The sequence below is a fragment of the Equus przewalskii genome, chromosome 32 (assembly GCF_037783145.1).
Source record: "Equus przewalskii isolate Varuska chromosome 32, EquPr2, whole genome shotgun sequence".
Taxonomy (NCBI): domain Eukaryota; kingdom Metazoa; phylum Chordata; class Mammalia; order Perissodactyla; family Equidae; genus Equus; species Equus przewalskii.
In genome coordinates this window covers 1,591,462-1,607,978 of record NC_091862.1, presented here as the reverse complement: position 1 = coordinate 1,607,978, position 16,517 = coordinate 1,591,462, and positions in this window count along the sequence as shown.

The following is a 16,517-nucleotide window of genomic DNA, read 5'->3' as shown; positions in this document are numbered from 1 at the left end:
GAAGGAAAGCCGGAGATTGAGAGAAGTGGCTCACTAATGCGCTAAGAGTAAAATAAATTTCTTAAGTCAGTTCTCTGGTAGGAATTAAGTCATTTTTCATCTGAGAAAATTTGCCCAGCTGACCGGGAGGGAGCTCTTGAAGATTGTGTCTCATCTTGAATATCTTCCCTAGATCCAAATGTGTAGTTTTGAGAGTTTAGGAGCGAAATCATCTCCATAGGGATTTAAATAGACGCACACCACTTTTAAGTCCTTGCACTTCTATCTCTGAAGCTGCCCTCCAACCCCCACCCCCACTCAGGTCTCCTCAGCCTTGTGTTGGCCCTGGAAGGCTCTGGGTCTGCTCTCCAACACGTTCTCCGGTACCGCTGTGCTGTCCTCCATGGAAACCACTGCCAGTGGCCCAGGCTCGCAGAACCATTGAATCAAAGACCTCACAAGATACCGGCCCCTCCAGATGCGCACCATCTGAAACGGAACCTTTGAAAGCCAGGTGTTGGGTTGAGTTGCTGGTAGGCGGCCAAGGAGAATGTATTCCAACCGTTGTGTTGTGGCCCAGCTCTGGCCTCGCTTTCTTGTTATGAGATACTTGCTGTGTTCTGCAGAATATACTGGTCCTATAAACTGTAATTGCTAAAGGCTCTGCAATGGGCCCCACTAAGACACGAGCTTGGACGTTCCGTCCAGGAATGGATCTGAGGGTGAACACCCGGGAGCCGCGTTCGCCTGCACGATGGGCAGAGCACGTCTCAGCAACAGACGTCAAATGCAAGTAGCCATAAGCCAAACCCACCTTGGATTAGGAGAAAAGTCAATGCGTACGATGTGGGGTGGAGATGCACACCTCAGCACTATGGCGCAAGCGTGTTGAATGACAAATTAAATGAAGGCAACCCTGAGAGTGTGTTTCTCTTTCAGAAGGTTTATCTCCATAGTCTGGGAAAAGGCACATTGCATCTCATCAAGTGATGTTCTAGTGATTCTGTGGACAATCCTACAGTCTGTCCAGAAGAAAGTCAAGAATCATGGAAGTGAATTCTCTGCTTTGAATAACTGTTGAGGCTCTCCAGGTATCTTGTAGACTAAGCCTTCTCTGATGGAAAAAATAAGAAGCTTAAATAGTGACCAACGTAAGAACTATCCCATATTTGCCTCCAGGACATGGCATAACCACTTGAGGATAAACATCTGATTTTTTTTAATATCAAGAAGAGCTGAGGGAAAAAGAGGTAGATGGGAGAAGAGAAAGAGACAGAGGTATGGACCCGGCTCAAGGTCCCGCCTTGGCTTCAATGTGACTTGGCAAGTTCACTTCATCTGTCACCCAGCTGAGCCTCATGGACGACCTGGGCTTGGCCACACCGTGCATGCAGTGCGATCCCTCGCTCTCATTGGGCGGCATTAACACACTACTAATCAACCATTCAGTGACAATTTAGCAAGTACAGTCTTCTCAGCGTACATCACAGAAACTCTTTTAAAAAGATAAAAATGAAAAAGACACACCCTCCTTAAAACATCTATTTGAATTCACTGTCATAAAGCAACAAGCATATATCAGAGATGATTTAAGATAGTGATTGTTGTGAAATCAAACAAACACGATGGAGAAGTTTTAGAAGTCACTTGGTTGATCAGAGCAATTTTTAAAAAAAACTGTTCAAACTGCCTCTAAGTAGAGTCAATTGTACTGTGATAGTTTACAAATGTCAATTTTGACATTTATAAGTATAAAGTTCAATTTATAATAAATGGAAATTTTAAGAAATATTCCAAATTGCTGCCTCATGTCGGTGTCTGTCAATTAGTAATGGTTGGAGGTCAACAATGGCGCGTAAGCACGTATTTTTGGTAGCCTACATATCCAGGAGTTAGGGATATTTAGATATGACGTAAACTTTTGGAGCATTCACAGAAGAAAGTCATGCTAAATCCAATACTGAAATTAAATTTAACCAAATGCTTTATTCCAGCATCTGTTTCCTATCCAGTTGGGCAAATTAGACTGGGTACTAAAATTCTAAAAATGAGCCAGACCCTTTGACTCATCATTTACAGGACAGTCTCATAGAAATCTCCTCAAGTGGGCCTCCATGAGTTCTTGGGGGAAAGATCCCTCTTTGTTTGTGATCACAATGTGAAGCAGGGTATTGCAGTGCTTGAGAAACTGAGCTTAAGAGTCCGACATTTGTGTCGCCCCATTGCTGTCATGGAGGATTCAGAGATGCTCCATGCGTTCCCAAATGTCCCTCAGCCCCCACACCCCCTCTGCTCTAGCCTTTACTAAGAGCAGTTGAAATAATCTCAATTTTATTGAAATTGCTATGCAATCAGATTTGTGTAAGTTTCTTGGACCTTGTTCTCCAGTTTGCGCCTGGAAGACCCTTCAGTAAAGACAGTCCAGAGTTGTCACGAGTTGAAGCTGTTGTTTCCGCCTTGTGGGAGTTGCGCCAACTTAGGGCAAAATGGTTAATCATTGTGTGCCTCAGTTTCCTCTTCTGCAATATGAGCTACATCGCAGATTTATGGCTTTAGCAAGGATTAAATGAATAACTGCAAGTAAAGGACTTAGTACAATGTACTGTATTAAGAAGTGTTGGCTATTGTCAAAATTATTATTTACATTGTTATTATGAAACAGAAGTGGGTGTGATGGGGACAGAAGTGGGGAGTGGTGAACCCTGAGGAGCGAAAGTGAGCTGAGAGGGATTCTCCTGGAGCTCACCTTTGACCTTTGGAGTCCTCACAAAAGGGAAGTGGATGCACACCAGCCAGTTCCCTCTGTGGTCCACACCATTGATTCCACTCTTCTCTACACTCCTGTCACCCCTGCGTTTGGCACACACTCTCGGAACTTTGTGACAGATTGTCTTGCCTGTGTTCTGTTCCTGGGCTCCCTTTTGCCTTCCTAAGTGAGCTTAGATGAGCTGCTGCTTCTCCGAGAGCAGAAAGACCAAAGTCTTATGCTTTTCTTGTGTTTCAGCCCCCAGGTATCATGGCACTGGGCATCCGTAAGCTCAACAAGTCCACCTCACAGACACACCGACGGGGCTGCACTGACGGGTTCCCCAGCCACTGAGGGCTCACATAGTCTGAGGCACCAACCTCAGGGCAAGTGGTTCCTGGGCTATGACTTGATGCTCTCCCAGCTTATTACTGGGCTGGTCCCCCTGAGTTGTCTGTAAACAGGCCGCCAATCACTTCATATTCACCAATTATATCTTCGTTCATTTCTTCATCAATTTCTCTGACAATTTCTTTATGCAGGTGCTACGTGGAGCTAGGCACTATATTCAGAATCAGTGTAAATAAGTCAGAGTTGAAGGAGAGCATGTTGCAATACAAGAGTTAGATGTAAATATACAATTGAGATAAGATTGTTAGGGGCTGGCCCAGTGGCTGAGTGGTTAAGTTTGGGTGCTCCGTTTTAGTGGCCCAGGGTTTCCCCAATCCAGATCCCAGACGCAGACATGGCACTGCTCATCAGGCCGTGCGGAGGCAGCATCCCATACAGCACAAGCAGAGGCACTCACAACTAGAATCTACCACTATGCACTGGGGGGCTTTGGGGAGAAGAAAAAACATATATTGGCAACAGATGTTAGCTCAGGCGCCAATCTTAAAAAATAATAATAAGATCAGATTATTACACGACATGAGAAGATACATGCAAATTACTTTGGGACCAGAGAAGCAAGCGATTTAACCAGAGTTTTGGGGACTTCTTAACTGAATATGACTAAGAGTTTGCCTGGTGGGGAGGGCCATTCTACCCTAAACCATAGTCCTCGAGAGGGTTGTTCCTCTGATGGGCAGAGGAGCGTGATGTGTCTCGAACCTCGTGATGGCACTCATGAGGAGGGGAGGTAAGAGCCTGCAGAGATGGGCAGAGGGCTTCTGTAGAGTCTTACCATCTATGAATGAATTCAGAGTCTATTCTGCAAGGGAAGGGAGCCAGAGGAGATTAAAGGAATAGCAGAAACTTGTGAAAATTTGAGCATTTACAGAGATCACCGTGGAAATAAGGTAGAGTGTGGTTTGAGGAGCGTAGGGACTGAAATCTGAGATGTCAGGGGGAGTAACTTTTCAAAAGGTCCGAATGTGAGACCACAGCATCCCGTGAGTGTATGTGGTGGGTCAGGTTTGAAAGACCCGTAAGTAGAAATCACCAGTTTCTACATCAAATGGTTCCCAAGGCAACCAGTAAGGAGAAGAGAAGTTTTCCATGTCTCAGCATCCTTTCCTGGGTCCCGCAGCAGATGTCCTAGGCAGGATGGTGGCCTCAAGCAGATACAATTGCTTAATACAGAAGTGGTAGAATGTAGAACAATTATGGAAAATAAGGTTGATGGCAATCTTCAGTTATGGTACGTTGGGGGATTATGAAGACTTTCGGAAGAATAACGCTAGGTATCCCATAAGAAATTTATTGTTCCATGGAGAGACATCAGACACTTCAGTTTTAATTGTAAAAAACATACCCAATGTTGTAATAATACTTTTCTTCGTGTAAACATGCAAGACAAAAATCTCTCATAGGAGCCAGGACTTTTGTCTAGCAAAATATTTTGCGAGTCTAACAAAAAAAAAGTCTAGGCACCATTCAAAAGGAATATATATGAATCGCTCTCCTAGAAAAATTTAATGTTTCCCAAAACATAAATCATAAACTCTATAAACTCTGCATTTTCATTTTAGCCTGGCAAAGTGGAGAAGGGAGGGCGGTAGATTCCTGACATAATCCATCCAATTTCTCCTCATTTTGTCCCATACTTATTCTTTTTCATTCTTAAGCCCATCATGACCCAAACTATTTCAATAACTATAAGAACAGGGCAATAAAGGGTACAGACTTGGGTGAATTTTGCCACATGACTAAAATCCACCATTGGCTGTGCACCCAGATTGAGTAATTCCCGGAGGACCTATATAGTGCCGGGCAGGTATCAATTATTTGCCTCCCTCCCACCCTGGCCCCCACCCTAAATCCTTGATTTTGGAGTGGGAAATGTTAGACTTGATTTACACTAGAAGTAATATTCTCTTTATTAGATTTTATAGGACACAGAAGTAGACTATGTGCACTTGGATTCTCTTTTGAAGGTTTTACTCCAGTGCCTAACTTTAAAACCTGACTTTAGACTTTTGGAGGCACGTGCAATTCATCATATACATACCTATTGACTTCTAATACCTTTCCAATAAGTTTTCAGTAGAGAAAAGGTTTTCACTCTTTGGGAAGGATCGAGCCTGTTGGGGCTGAGCCATTGCCTGGCTCTGAGATCCTTGGCCCGTTTTCCCATTTGGTAAAGGGAGGTTCAACCCAGATTATGTATATCAGTCCCTTCAAATCTCAAATGATAATAATTCCGTGACTCTATGTTAACCTATTCTAAATCGTCCCACACATGTTCAGACATGGATTACCGTGGAGCTGAAGCCCGAGTGCCAGCATCCCTCCCAGAACAGTCTCCAAGGCCCACACTGGGGACCAGCTCATCTGGTCATGCATGTTTGTAAAATTTGGAGAGCAAGCTATTTTAACCGTACTTGGTGAAGACTGCTGTCCCCTTCCATGTTGTCTCTGCTGCACGTCCCCTTGTGTGCAGTGGCACTGGATGGAGAGAGTATGGCATCTGGGACCCAATTCAGAGAAAGACAAACTGGCAATGCGTTTAGTTTGGGCCTGGTGGGGTATTCACATAGTTTGCAGTCACTTCTGTGGACAGTTCAATTACTGTCACTCTTCTCCTTGTAGGAACAATGTTCCAGAATATTCACCTACCCACTGTTCCTCTCATCTGTCTGTGACACAAAGGGGCAGGGCAGAGGCCAGTCTCAATGTGGAAGTGTCCTCTGGACCTGGGCCAGGGGACGTGGGCAACAGAGCAGGAGTGAATCTTGAGGGAGTGGCCCCAGAAGCCATTCTGTAGAAAATGCTTCCCATTCTCATGCCCATAAATTATTAGTTGGTGTCATCGAAGTCTAGTGAAAACAGAAATGTTCTTCTTCTGTTGGGAATGTACTGTTAAGAATGCAGCGATAAACACACAGCATATACATAAAAAATATATATTTACAGTAATTGTGCAAGATAGAATTTATCAGAATCCCAGCTTCAGCAATGTGCAAATCTGGGACAGAATTACATACAATAAATGTTTCTCAGGTGAAGTCACATGGTTTAGGGCCATCAATAACATTACTAGTGATAAAAGCATATTCCGTGCATCTATGGAAATTGAATTCTCTTTTTGTTCTTTCTATAGGAAACAACATTAAGATAGAAATAGTTGGTGCATGTAAAAGTGGCTAAATAGTATGCAGAAAATTGGGGGGAAGTTTGGTGTATTTAGGTAGCTATTCTATAAAAATAGCGTATTATTTTCTATGGATTTTATGTTTGGAGTATTTGTCAGATTTTTTAAATGCATAATTTGTTGATGTTTCTTTTCACATTGCAAGTGAATGTTTGCTTTTATAACTAATTTTCTATTTGTATGTTGGTGTTATTTTTCTTAAAGAGGGCTCCCTAAATCATTCGAAAGTCGAAACCTGAATCCACCCCAACATGTGCAAACAACTGAACGTGTATCCGAGAGTTAGACATCGAGGGCGTGTTGAAGGAGCCGGAAGTGCGTGTCTTCTATACTGTAATTATGTGCATAAATAATGGGCTTCATAATTTTGAAATCCCTTACATGGTACATGTGACGCATACAGGGAACTCACAAGGAAAAGGTGAGCAGGAACAGCTGGACGTCCGTCATCTCTGTTAAAACCAAGCAGCACCTCCTGCTGTTCCAGCTTCCCAGTGCCCGCAGCCCTGCAGAGGCCGTCAAAGGAAGACAGAGAACTCGCTCAAAATGATGACGCCATCCTGCCGAGTCTGTCTGAAAGAACTTTGAAGGGATCAACACATTTTCCTCCTGTTATTTGTGGGAGGAGCGTCAATTGCTCACTTGTTCTTTTCCGAGCCGTAGTCCACAGCCCCCCTCCCTCCTGTCAGCTCTGCTGTACAAGCCGTCTTTGGAGTCCCTGAGGGATGGACAGACAGATTTCCAGGCCAGGAGCTGGGGGACCACATGTCTCAGGACCGTAGTTCAGGCAGCGGCGGAGCGACGGCCCCAGGACGGCCTGCCCAAAAGCACAAAGTGGAAGGAAGCGTCCCTCATTGTGAGGACCTGATGTTGGGTCAGCTGTGGTCTTTTGGTTGATCCTGCCCTCTGCTCCGGAGACAGATCTGCAGGTGTAGACGCTGTGGCTGTGAGTCCTGCGTGCTCTGGTCCTCTTTACTTGATGTTCTCCGGTTGGTTCCACGTCATCATGAACCCACTCGTCCGAGTGGGAGTGGGTCTGAGTTCGCTGGTTTGGGCTCTTTCTTTCTTCACTTGTGGGGACCCGGGAATGGAATCCACTCTTTTGGAATCTTCGTATGTGTTTTAGTTTTTTACAAGAGGGTAACAAATCCACCCTCAGGATGCTCGTGAAATTGAGAAGTGGCCCAGGAGGAGCGCCTGGGGAAGCCAGCACTGCTGCTCCTGTCTCAGAGCCAGGATTCACTGTCCTTTTCTTGCTGCCCTCAAGGCGAACACGGCTTCTGGTGATGCGAAGAGACTCTGACTCTCCAAGATGAGGAGTCCAGGTCCTGCCACACAGACAGTGGGTCGAGACTAAGCTAACGCATGGCTCCAGGGGTAAATATTTACTCCAGCAGCACCACCATTACCAAACCAAACCCGTGGGCATTATTTCTGGATTCAGAGCTCCAGGGTTGGGTTCGTGAGTCATTGATGGTGAGGGCCAAGGCCTTTTGGGGACAGTGGCGGTGATCCATGTCTTTTTTCAGGTGACAACATGGCTGCTGCCCCCACCCCCACCCCAGCCAGCACAAAGAGCTCAGTGATCTGTGCTGCACGGAACACCCTCAGCCACCAGCCATGGAGCCTGCCTTTTCATTTTATTAAACAGAAATTAATAATGCTATATTTATGGCATGTCTGTAGGCTGTGTGACAGGCAGCGTTTATTCATTCCTGCCCATAATATCTTAGGAACAACGGTGCCGTTGATTCCAATTGCTAGATTTATCACTTGAGGACGTGGGGAGGAGAACAGGGTGACTGTAAATAGAAAAATGCACTTCTGGAAACTATTATTTATGGGCTGCTCAGGAATTGACCCCAAGACATGGCTGTGCAGTTTCCAGTAAGTGGACACTGAGACCAACCCGGGCCTCCCCAGGTGGCGGCTCTTGGAGGCTGTGGTTGGGAGGGTGGCCCCGGTGCCGGCTGGCCACACCCCAACAGCGTCTAGGGGGCTCCATCCTTTCATCCCCCCGTGTTGACAAGATTTACACCCCCAGGTGCCCACAGAGTCAACGAAGCTAGCTCTCCTTTCTCATTAGCATCACCACACAGCACAGCAAAAGATTCCTAAATAACCTCCAGGATTTATTAGTAAGAGCTGTTTTTGTTTTCATGTATCGAACGAAAGGTTATCTTAGGCAGCCAGTCAACAGAAAACTGTGAAAGTAGGTTGTAATAGAACCAACGTCCCATCGACCCTTGCTCCGCGTCAGAGCAGACAAAGGATGCATAAAAATGTGTTGGCTGATGGAGTTTCTTCAACCTCTGTGGTTTACTCCTCCCTGTCTTTTTGTTCCTTTTCTTTCTTCCACTCTTTTTCCATTTTCAAAAAGGAGATGTAAAATGCGTGACACCCCACCCGTTGTTTACAAGAAAATAAAATTTCCAGAAGCACTAAAAATAAGGCTTAGAAATTCTTGCTGCGTTCCTATTAGTGAATTTTTTTCTTTAATGAAAGCAAACCTCTTTATTGGCACGGTAGCAGGTTTAACTGTCCTGAAAAAAGGCAGATTAATGGTGGTGGAAAGGTTTGTAGAGTTAGTTAATATTTAAAAGGGAGTCCACGTCCAAGCCCAGCTTTTGCATAATCACAGTGAGGTCAGTACTCGTCCGTAAGAGTTATCGCAGGAAAGGCTTGGAGGCGCCAGGCGCCAGCCCGCGGAGGGAACAAATAACAATTTTGGGCTCTGTTCACAAGTTTGATGCAAAACACTCTAAAATATAGTTTGGAAGCTGAAGGGCCTCAGGTCTTTTTGCCTGATTTTGTCTGGTTTACCTGCCTGTGTCTCTTGCTTAATTTCTTCTGAAAGAAAATCCACACGCTTGTGTTCATCTCATGCTTCCCAACTCATCTCCTGTCACTCAAACGGTGTTCTGGACACATGGCACCAGATTAGGGTCACAAACACGGCCCAGAAGCACCTGTTCAGGGGCAGACGCCACACTGGGTCTTCTGTGTTCTGGGATCACTAGGTCCTTCATTTTCCCAAGCGTCCGTCTTGCGCATCAGGACAGAAATGCTTTCGCGAACCTGTGAACAGCGTGAGTCTGCCAGGTCCCTCTGCTCCCTTTCCCTGCTCCCGTCCCAGCCATGTGTCCCCTCATGTGGGCCGGCTCTGTGTCTTTGAGAGCAATGAAATGCTTGCTCCCTGATTAACAGAATCACTCTTGGGCAAAGGATGGGTGGGGTGGGGTTCGATTTTTATTTGGTTTTTGTCTTTCGAGGTGTGCTGTGTGATGACAAGATGTTTGGTCCTTGAATTCAGATCTCATTTCCAGTAAATTTGCTTTAATCACCCACTAAGATGTGGGGAGAGATTAATTCTGAAGGCATACACGTTGATCTCACTTTCTACTCTAAAAATTGTTTTGAACCAAGGATGGCAGTAAACAACAAGACTTGGCCCTAATTCAGAGAGAAGAACTTTTTATACCTGCTAGAATTTCTGCCACAGGGAACTCCCCACTGCTGTTTGCCATCCTGCCTTTAGTCATCGTACTGACAGAGTGCCCCTCCCTGTGTGTTATAGGAAATATTTAAAAATTCACCCTCATACACACATCGGGTTTTGTTTCTGTAAAAACTGTAGAAGGTTGTAAAAGGATTTTAAAAGGTTTGGCTGTGCTATCTTATTCAATTTATAATTTTCTATGATGTGTTGCTAATCTTTGGGTCTATTTGGGAGTGCTTGGAAAGTAAGAAAATCCAACCTGCAGAACGTTTTTAAGTGTAATGGTAGTTTGTGAATATATAAAGTGGAACTTTTTGTAGACAACTGATGCAACCTTTACTAATTTAAGTTTTGCAATAACCGTTTCTTGTTTTGGCGTCAATAGCATTGTTTTTCAACCTCAAACATTTTAACAGGCCCTTGAAAAGCTTGTAGGAGCAAAGCAATTGTGCTTAAATAGTTATGCTGGGGGTAATCTTGCTTGTTTTTCTCTCTCCACTCTGTGAGAGGCTGAATAATGGCACCAAAGACATCCACATCTTAAAGCTCCTCAAATTGTGAATATGTTACCTTATGTGGCAAAGGGGACCTTGTACATGGGGTTAAATTAAGGTTCCAAGGTGGGAAGCTCCCTATGAGGTGGGGCGATCATCCTGGACTATCCAGATTGTCCGCATGTAATCACAAGGGATCTTATGAGAGAGAAACAAGAGGATCAAATTTAGAAAAAGAGATGAGACCAGAGAACCAGAGGATGGAAAGATGGTCCTTGAAGATGGAGCATGGGGCCCTGAGCCAAGGAATGTGAGTGGCCCCTAGAAGCTGGAAATGGCAAGAAAACAGATTGTCCCCTGAAGGCTTCCAAGGGAATATAATCCTGTTGACCCCTTGACTTTAGACCTCTGACCTCCAGAACTGTAGGAGAATCAATCTGTGTTGTTTTAAGCCACTCGTTTGTGGTGATTTGTTGCAGTGGGAGACTAGTCCACAATTCAAGTGATTTCATTCTGACCATCTGCTTCTCGGATCTCAGCATTAGATCTCTTGTCACACTGGCCTTTCCTTGGGCTTTTCTGCCAGTCTCTATGAGGGCTCTCTACCCTGGAGTGGGGCCCCCTCTGTACCCACCTCTCTTACCTTGTTTCCCAACATGGGTGGAGTGGCGTGGCTCTCCACCACTCAGAGGGCAGGATAGAGATGCACAGATTGGGGTCAAGCCCAACTCTCTGGGTGCATGGAGAGGAGAGATGGGGGGAACCGAGGGAGATGGCGGGCAGGTATGGGATCCACCCGCTGGGCAGTCAGGTGCAGAGCATTTGCTATCTGGGGTGAGATGCTAAGGCTTATAGTGCGTCTTGGATCAAGAATTCAAACACACATGCTATCAGGAAAACAGTCAACCCTGAACTGACTAGAAATACTGCAGGATTTTTTAAAAAGAAAAACTGAACTCAACATGTGCTTTGCTGTGAAAAATTAATACCAATTATAATCAACCTTGTGGCTTGTGGATCATTTTTATCTAACCTGACTTCATAGGGAACTTGCAGTTTGGGGTACTTTGTTCCAAATTTTGACCACAGACATCAACACTGTAAATACATAGTCTGTGTTCGTACTTAAAAATCAATGGTTCTCTTTTCTCATATCCAAAAAAAAAAAAACAGGACAGATGTTCCAAATAGAACGTTTGAAAGTAATTTCTATATTTTGAATTCCCATTTCTTAACAATTCTGTGTATCTCAGTACCCCAGAAGTTGATACTATTTGTTAAAAAAAATTCAGGTATTTTGAGAACTCTGCAATAGATAGCATCTGAACTGGACTTTGAGCACAGAAATGTTAGGTTTCTGAGGATAGTAGGGGGCTTTCACTTCCCTCACAGCACACTGGTGTGGTCGTGGTCCCAGGACAGGAGGCCCACAGATATTTTTAATCAGCTGATTCCCTCCCTTTCTGCCACTGAGATCATCTCAGACATGTGGCTATATTTCACTATGCGTTGCTTTGCAAATGTATCATAGCCATCTAGCATATACTTAAAATCGTACAATTGTACTAAAGTAGTGTTCTGGTTTACAAAAAAGCCCAGCCACTTCTGGTCCTCAGCGGGTTCACAAGCTCGTTGAAGGAAACGAGCTTTGTATACATGACAAGGAAAAGAAAGACACGATCAAGGCTGCATGGGGGCCCTGACCTGCCCGGATCATCAATACACGGGGTGTTCAGCCGAGCGAGGTGTCACTGTCTGCAGAGGTGTCTGGGAAAGTTCCACAAACAGATGACACTAGGGTCTAGCCGTGAGGGTTGGGAGCGTTTGGCAAAGCAGAGAGGAGGCCACAGAAACTGGTTTGCTCCGCACAACACTCTACTTGGAAAACTCTTAAGAAAGGAATGGTGCAAAAAATGCACCAAGCAGTGTTATTTACAAATTGTTTACGCTTTTTCTTTTGGTTTTTGGAGTCCAGAACTATTTCAAATGGCGACTTTCGGAAAAGCACAGTTGTCTGATATCTTGACTGCAGACAGGTCTACACGGAGGGCCGGCTCTAAACAGCCCAGTAGCGAGCTCCTATTCTCGAGGTCTGGGGAGCCGAGCCGCTGAACTTTCCCATGGGCGGTACTGCCATCTGCCGGCTGAGCCTGCAGTTTCCACAGACTGTGAGTTTTAGCTACTGACATTTAGTATTAAAAGTTAGGGAATCTACGTTTATTGCAAAGTTCCAGCCACCCACTCGTCTGGACTGTAAGGCGTGTCCCCGATAATCAGCTCTCCTGGGATGTGAGTTTCTTGAAGTGGAGAAGGTGAGGTGTCGCTGTTTGCCTTCTTGTTTTGACTTCCCTGTGCTCATGAACTGGAGAGACTGGAGTGTCCTCTGGACCACCCCAAGCAGGGCCGGACTCTCACCTCCTGGTTTCAGAGGTAAAGATGGTCCATTTTAGTAAAGATGAGCAAAGACGCCTTTGGGGAAGATGAGTTTCAGGATACTTGGGGGAAACCAGGGAGCAGAGGCCCAGATGGAATCCAGACTCCCTTTCATCTGACTCCCACTTCGCGGTCCTGTTGTAAATCTGTCTTCCTCCGGATCATGGGTGTTTTAAGGCTGTGTTTGGACTCGTATGAGCCGTGCTGGCGGAGCGTAGCAGACTTCCTTTGCCTTAAGGAAGCAAAGAACATGGTTTGGCTTCCTAGGAAAACTGCTGCTTTTAACGACTTCTGCTAGGAACAAAAACGGTTGGCTCAGGGTTTGGGATTAAAGTCAGTTTGTTCTGATGACAACAGGCAAAGGGCATCACATGACACAATCTGAGCGCCCTCGGCCAGTGATGCTTAGGTGTACGTGAGCAGCTGGGGGTGTCTTAGCATCCGGCCGCATCTCGGGACCCCTGTCTGGGTCAGCACAGAGCCATGGGCAGCACTCCGCCCAGCGTCTTACTGAGAAGGAAGATGAGATGTGCTGCCCAGGTACCATGCAGGATAAAGGATGCTGCTCTCTGTGCCCGGTGGTCCAGTTGGGACAGACGGACCTCTGGGAAATAAGTATCAACACTGCGAACGCTATAAGATCACATTCTGTAAGAAGGACATCTCTTAAAGAATAGCCGATCAGAAACGACACTTATTTCTCCCCCAAACTTGCATATACTACCCTCTGAAAATGCGTAAAGTTTGAGCTTCATCCGCTGTGACCAGAAAGCACAGGGCCCGGCCCAAGACCAGCTTGCAGCAGGTCTCAAATGTGATTGTAAGGTGACCCCCCGACTGCAGGGGGTATCGATGCGCATTATCCAATATCAAGAACTAGTGAAAAATCCTCCCAAATAAATAAAAGATGGACATTTTTCATATGTCTGGGTTCTTCTTACATAACCTGTGGGGCTTTTATTGTAAACTAATTTGAAACAGTAAAAAAAAACCCAACACGTTTGATATTGGGTTTCTGTGAGAGACTCTCTTCCCCCATTTCGGCCCCGAGGGGGTGGGGAACCATGAGGGAAGTCCAGAGGGGGCTCGGAAGATGCCAGCCCAGTGATTGAAGAGGCTCATGGACCAGCTCCTGAAGGCAGTGTTCACATTTCCATTTCTGGGACTTCATCTTTGGGGCCACAGACGAGCTAGTCTCAAGAGGAAAAAGGAGAGGCCTCTCAACCACCGATTCTAGATCTTTCTTCTAGACCAACACCGTCCCATAGAAATACAATGTGACCACAGATGCAATTGTAAGGTTTATAATAGCCATGTTTTAAAAAGCATAAAGAAACAGGGGACATTCATGCTAATAATTTTGTTTTCTTTGAGGAAGATTAGCTCTGAGCTAACATCTGCCACCAATCCTCCTCTTTTTGCTGAGAAAGACTGGCCCTGAGCTAACATCCATGCCCATCTTCCTCTACTTTATATGTGGGACGCCTACCACAGCATGGCTTGCCAAGCGGTGCCATGTCTGCACCCAGGATCCGAACCAGCGAACCCCAGGCTGCCAAAGCAGAATGTGCACACTTAACCGCTGCGCCACCGGGCCGAGCCCCATGCTAATAAAATATTTTAACTCAATATATATATAATGTTATTATTTCAGCATACAATATCATACAAATATAAATAAGGTTGTTTTTTCTCCTCTTCAAAATCTAGCATTCTTTCACACCTGAGCACATCTCTGTTCAGTCCCAGATGTCAGGGCCTGGCCGGCTACCGCAGCTGCTGTGCTGGACTGTGAAGGTTCGGACCCTCTCAGCTGGGCCCTGAGGGTCACTCTGTGGACTGTGGGACTTCCTCCCAGGGGAGGGAGAAGTGCCATTGGGGAGGAGGGCACGGAGGCAGCTGCCCCAGTTTGCACCTGGACCTGGGACTCTGGTCTCAATTTCCTCACTTGTCTTATGGCCCCGGGTAAGTTCCAGAAGGTCTTCACGCCTCGGTGTCCTCATGTACAAAAGGGAGTAGACGTGGTCCTGGTGGGTTCTTGTGAACAAACATTCATGAGGCAACACTTACAACAGGGCAGAGCTTGGTATGGAAGGAACCCATCAGTTGTGACTACGTATTATTATTTCACACTCGAATTTAGCACCAAAGCTTTTCCAAAAGGAAGCTGAGCTGCCCTCCCTGCTGCTGGGCTGGAACAGTGGGGAGCACTGACTCCCCAGATCATAATTTCCTGTAGTGCTAACGTAGGAATCAATCAACCAAAGGCTCTATTCAACCTGCCCTTGATGAATCCATGGGTTTAATATCAATTACATAAAGTTAAACTCTTGCAAGTTATTTTTCTGTACTCTAGAAAGCAACTCGATTCTAATATTTTAAGATTTGATAAGTTCATGCTTATCTTGCTTTTAATTTTTCTAATTTTATGCATTTCTATTATGATTTTATTTTTTAAATCTTTTTTGTGTTTTATAATCGTCCACATTCATTGTGATCTTCATGCCTAACTCATGGGAGCTACAACTGTTTACACTTCAAATCCCAAATTTTGTTGTGAAACCTCCTCAAAATGCCTGAAAGTTTCTCTCCACTGCCTGCCTTTGTGAATATTGTTAAGAATGCCTCTGTTTCTCCCTCAAAAGGACTCTAACTGATTAAAAGAATTCTAGGCATTTAGATTTGCTGATTTCTCCTTAGTGAACTCGAACCAGTTCTCCTCAACAACTTATGCTGGCTGACCTGACATTGATCTCATGTTTTGGTCTCTTCCAGTATGACCCAAAGGGCCTAAATAAAGAAGGAGAAAGAGTATAACACTTTACAGCATGCTGATTGAGACCCGGTCCTCAACTTTGTGTGGGTGACATTAAACCCAGGACCCATTAAGAGAAGGTTGAACACAGCTTTGGTTTATTGGTTCCCACGTTAGCTGTGCAGGAAATGAAGTTGTGGGAAGTCAGTGTGTCCCCCTGTTCCAGCCCAGCAGCGGGAAGAGCAGCTCAGCTTCCTTTTGGGAAAGCTTTGGTGCTAAACTCAAAATTCCACCTCCTTGGGCGATCAGCATATTGTAAAGTGTTGTATTCTTCCTCCTTATTGAGCCTCTTTGGATCATATTAAAATATTCCTTGGCCTTTGTCAAAGAAAATAATATTCATCATTTAAAGACCAGAGAGTCAATCGAATGACTCTTAACGATGCCCCACAAACCGAGGTGTTTCCCGCCATTCTGCAAACGTGGTTGCCTTTCTGCTCTGGTGCAATGGCCGGGATGGTCCACCAGGGGGCACTGGACACCTGTCTCTGAGCGCCTGGCTGTGCTCTGGAGAAACAGTCCCATTCCAAAGTTGGCCGCAACGTTGTTCTGGGTTGTGCTTGCTTCTCCAGGTGTGACTTCTTGGTTATATCCACGAGACAGGCAAACTGTAGAAAGGCTACTAAGATACCACTAGAATCCCCTTTACATAAGTTTAAAAATTTATTTAAAATCCAAAAAGGATTCGATGAAGCTCATGGTCTCTATGACTGAAAATATATGTGTGTGCACAGGTGTGTGTATGCCCATGCGTACATGTGTGTGCATACATGCCAATGTGTGTGTTTGTGTGTACCAATATGTGTGCATGTGCACACGTGGGCACAGGGGGACGGTGTGCATGTGTGTGATGTGTTTGTATGCATGCCTGTGTGTGTACATTTGTGTATGCCTGTGCATGTGAATGCATGTGTGCTTGCTAGTATATGCACACATGTGTGCACGTGTGGGAATGT